We start from the raw sequence: 4,649 nt of genomic DNA on the forward strand, positions 1-4,649 counted from the left end.
ACCAAAACATTCTTATGGAGTATCTGTAAATCACACACTCTACATAGGAATGGTCTGGTATATTCAACAACTAGTTTTTAATATTCCTTTAACGTTCTTGTGCAGCAATACACTCTGGATGACAGGGTAACTTATTCATCATATGAATGTAATTCTAAACAATGATGATCACAATGAAAGCATTTTAGTGGAAATTTCAGATGACGCACAACTTTTGTCACATACTACGACGACCTTCCTCTCAGTGAACAATATTTGTATAAAACAGCCATACTTACTTATCCCACCTTCATCTTGCACCAAATGATTGTCAAAAGTCACTTCACTCTTACAATGCAGCGCTAAGTACTCTATATTCACGGGCCTTTCTCATAGATGTGTCATGTTCTTCCTCATCAGTATGCATAAATCACTGCATAGTGAGATAGCGGCTGTTCTTTGTTCCTTCAAGCAAAATATTATAAAATCATAGCCCAGCCAAATAACACTTTTGTTGTAGAAAATCCACAATAAAAACGCAAAAACGGTTTGAACATTTTCCGATGTTTCAACCATCCTCACTTAATTCTTTCTTAATTAAGGTGGCAGAAACTAAGATGACAGGAGAGGACCATGTTCCATCTTAGGAGGAGGGTTTATATGAGAAAATGAAGGACATTTCAATATAGAAAAAATATTAACGTAACTGCAAGACTACAGAGGAAAAACTGAAATTACAAGACTGCAAGAATCAAATACTTCTCGGTCAACGAGTTATCATCGAAAGATGTATGAGAGACAGTACAGGAAGGGTGCAATTGCTACAGTAGAATGTTTGCCTTCAGACTCATATTTTTCGGAGTTTCAAACTGACAGTTTGAAATATCTTATTGTTAGGAACAATCGTTTGCCGATTGCTCCCTTGGTGGATTGTTGCCTCCTGTTTTTGTTTTTTTAATTGCTGGCGAGTTGACGTCTGTTGGATGGCGTCAAACTTCGTCAGTCAGGTTCTGGAGGGCAGAACAACCAGTCAGGTTCTGGAGGGCAGAACGACCAGTCAGTCAGTCAGTCAGTCAGTCAGAGGCAGTCAGGTATGATTACCTGTGGACCAGCATGAGGCAGCGTCAGGTACTGGATACCTGGTTATTTAATTGAAGTCTTCGCATGGAGTATGTCTTCGAGTTGGAGGTCGGCAGCCTTTGACCAGCATTATTGTGTTTTCGTCGTCAAGAGGACGACGTGTCAAGTGCGACCTCACTGGGCAGCAGCAGTGACGTGTTTTCGTCCAGTGGTCGAGGAGGACTTCCATACTGCATCTGAGGACGAGATGGTTGTTGTGTCAACTCTGTCTTGATCGTCCAGCATTCGAGGAGGATGTCCATATTGTCTCCAAGGACGAGGTGGTTGTCGTATCGGCTCTATCTTGATCGTCCGGCATTGGACTGTTGTCCTCATCGTTTAAAGAAGTGTTCCCGTTTTGCTCTGACTATCATTATGCCGCTTCAGTGTTAATTTTAATTAATTATTATGCTGCCTATTTCTATTAATTATATTTACATATTATTATTGTTAGTTTATAAGTTTTGTGTGTTTCTGCCACCCAGATCCTTGACTCACTGTACATTATGTATTTAAATCTTGTAAATAAATTAATTTTAAGGTAACTTTTTAGTTTTGTTATGCTTCTCCCTCCTTTGTTTGTCACCTGTCGTCAGTCATTACAGCCCAATTGTTTATTATTTTTAAGAACCTGTCGATCTCGAGAGTCGAGATCGTAATATTGGCGACCTTAGGCCAGGGTTGGTTCTGTTTTGGCTGACGGGGGTGTGGCAGCATCGGGGAAGAGTATTTTGTTTGTAAAAAAAAAAAAAAAATTAATAATGATAATTTTTTTTTTTTCTGTTAGGTGTTAGGAACAATCGTTTGCCGATTGCTCCCTTGGTGGATTGTTGCCTCCTGTTTTTGTTTTTTTAATTGCTGGCGAGTTGACGTCTGTTGGATGGCGTCAAACTTCGTCAGTCAGGTTCTGGAGGGCAGAACAACCAGTCAGGTTCTGGAGGGCAGAACGACCAGTCAGTCAGTCAGTCAGTCAGTCAGAGGCAGTCAGGTATGATTACCTGTGGACCAGCATGAGGCAGCGTCAGGTACTGGATACCTGGTTATTTAATTGAAGTCTTCGCATGGAGTATGTCTTCGAGTTGGAGGTCGGCAGCCTTTGACCAGCATTATTGTGTTTTCGTCGTCAAGAGGACGACGTGTCAAGTGCGACCTCACTGGGCAGCAGCAGTGACGTGTTTTCGTCCAGTGGTCGAGGAGGACTTCCATACTGCATCTGAGGACGAGATAGTTGTTGTGTCAACTCTGTCTTGATCGTCCAGCATTCGAGGAGGATGTCCATATTGTCTCCAAGGACGAGGTGGTTGTCGTATCGGCTCTATCTTGATCGTCCGGCATTGGACTGTTGTCCTCATCGTTTAAAGAAGTGTTCCCGTTTTGCTCTGACTATCATTATGCCGCTTCAGTGTTAATTTTAATTAATTATTATGCTGCCTATTTCTATTAATTATATTTACATATTATTATTGTTAGTTTATAAGTTTTGTGTGTTTCTGCCACCCAGATCCTTGACTCACTGTACATTATGTATTTAAATCTTGTAAATAAATTAATTTTAAGGTAACTTTTTAGTTTTGTTATGCTTCTCCCTCCTTTGTTTGTCACCTGTCGTCAGTCATTACAGCCCAATTGTTTATTATTTTTAAGAACCTGTCGATCTCGAGAGTCGAGATCGTAATACTTATGAAAACGGAACCGGTATGAACACACGTAGACATATAACCAAAGTATGTTGATAGCATATGAAGCATCCAAATCTAATGAAAATCAAGGCAGACCGAAGATTAGTTGTTGCATAGATTAAGCTATGAAAGGTATATACGGAACTCTCATATACTGAAAACATTTTAAAGTTTTTCAGCCACGAAAGAAAGACTGGGTCGTCTGCAGTTATTCACACTCGGCCTCTCAATCTGTGCTTCAGAAGTCGTATTAAATGTTGTCAAAAACGAACAGACAGAGACAGGCGAAGAGACCTACTATTACTCACCACACCCAGCGTTCCTCTTTAAACCCAATCCTGCTGCTTGATGGAACTCCCCAGCATAAATCCCATCTCCCAAATCATAGATTTCGCAGATTGCAGCCAATAAGACGGGGCCCATTAGCGCGATATCCCCGAGATTGCCACTAGAATTCAATCCAGGTTTTCAGGTACACGTCATCTCGCAAAATTTTACGACGCAGAGAGAGAGAGAGAGAGAGAGAGAGAGAGAGAGAGAGAGAGAGAGAGAGAGAGAGAGAGAGAGAGAGGATTTTCATTCCCGAGCTTTCACTGTCCGTGATCTTGTTAGATTTTCTCCTTCCATTGTGAGACTCTGTAATCTGTTATCTCCCTCGTCAAACTTTCTTCTTTATGTGTTCGATTAGAAAGGACGATTCCTTTCCAATCTAAAACTCTCTCTTTTGTGAGAAGTCGGAAGTTTACATCCGCCCCGCAACGTGTCCTAAATCTAGTTTTTTTTTTTTTTCTTTTTTTCTTATCGTGAAGTTTTACAGTGTTTAGGTAGATTAAAAAAATCTTGCCCATCCTGAGGGTTTCCAACCTACTGCAGGACAGAGTATATACTATACAGTTGCAAGATGCGCTTGAGATTATAATTGCACAACCGTATTAACATTACCTGTTAGTCACTTTAATGAATGTATGTATATATATATATAGATAGATAGATAGATAGATAGATAGATAAATAGATAGATATTTATTTAAATATCTTTCTACATATAGTGTACATGCGTATATATATGTATCTATACTACTTATATGTATATATATATATATATATATTATATATATATATATATATATATATATATATATATATATATATATATATATATATATAATTTCAATTAAACTTATAGATGCTATCTTCACGTGTTTTATTCATATAGATGGCCAATGTAGATATTTAAATGTAGTTTCAGGTGTTCCGAACTGCGTGATAATAAGCTGCAGCTCTTTCAAAGGAGCTGATTTCACCAAACGTTTGTCTTCAATGGACTAAAAATAGTCCCCAAGGACTCGGTATTCACAGATGGTAAAATTAAAACTTGTTTCGTTCCTTAATTACTTCGACTCTACTTCAGAAGTATCACTTATGACATCACTTCATTTTAATAAGAATAATAAAGCGAATTAATACAATTCATTGGTGAATATCAAGAACATTAAGGAACCAAGATAGACGTAGTAAGAGCTGATTGGATCTAAAGTATATCCGTCACATCTTAAAGGTTAATTGTGACCTGCTCATCCCACGAGCTTTAAAGGTTATGAGGAGTTATTTGCTCATTTTTCAGTTATATTATTTAAGGAACATTAATAAAAAACAAAGCTTCAGCGTAATCGAGTTTTCTGTGCAGCGTATAATGCTCTATGAAACTCTCAGCCACGTCCCGGTGGTGGCCTGTGTTTTTGGCACCTATAGCTGTACCAGACGCAAAATCGTGGCTAATTCTAACCTTACATAAAATCAAAATTACTACGGCTCAAGGGCTGAAATTTGATATGTTTGATGACTGGAAGGTGGATGATGAACAGACCAATT

At 38.7% G+C, this 4,649-nt stretch overlaps 1 long non-coding RNA gene across 1 annotated transcript; it reads left to right on the top strand.

The window, feature by feature from the left end:
• Positions 1 to 979: 979 nt before the first annotated feature.
• On the top strand, positions 980 to 1,643 carry LOC135222186 (uncharacterized). Its single transcript, XR_010316193.1, has 2 exons — positions 980 to 1,013; positions 1,057 to 1,643. It is a non-coding gene; the product is annotated as an uncharacterized LOC135222186 (long non-coding RNA).
• The last annotated feature ends 3,006 nt before the right edge of the window (positions 1,644 to 4,649 follow it).

Source organism: Macrobrachium nipponense, chromosome 3 (assembly GCF_015104395.2).
Source record: "Macrobrachium nipponense isolate FS-2020 chromosome 3, ASM1510439v2, whole genome shotgun sequence".
NCBI lineage: Eukaryota > Metazoa > Arthropoda > Malacostraca > Decapoda > Palaemonidae > Macrobrachium > Macrobrachium nipponense.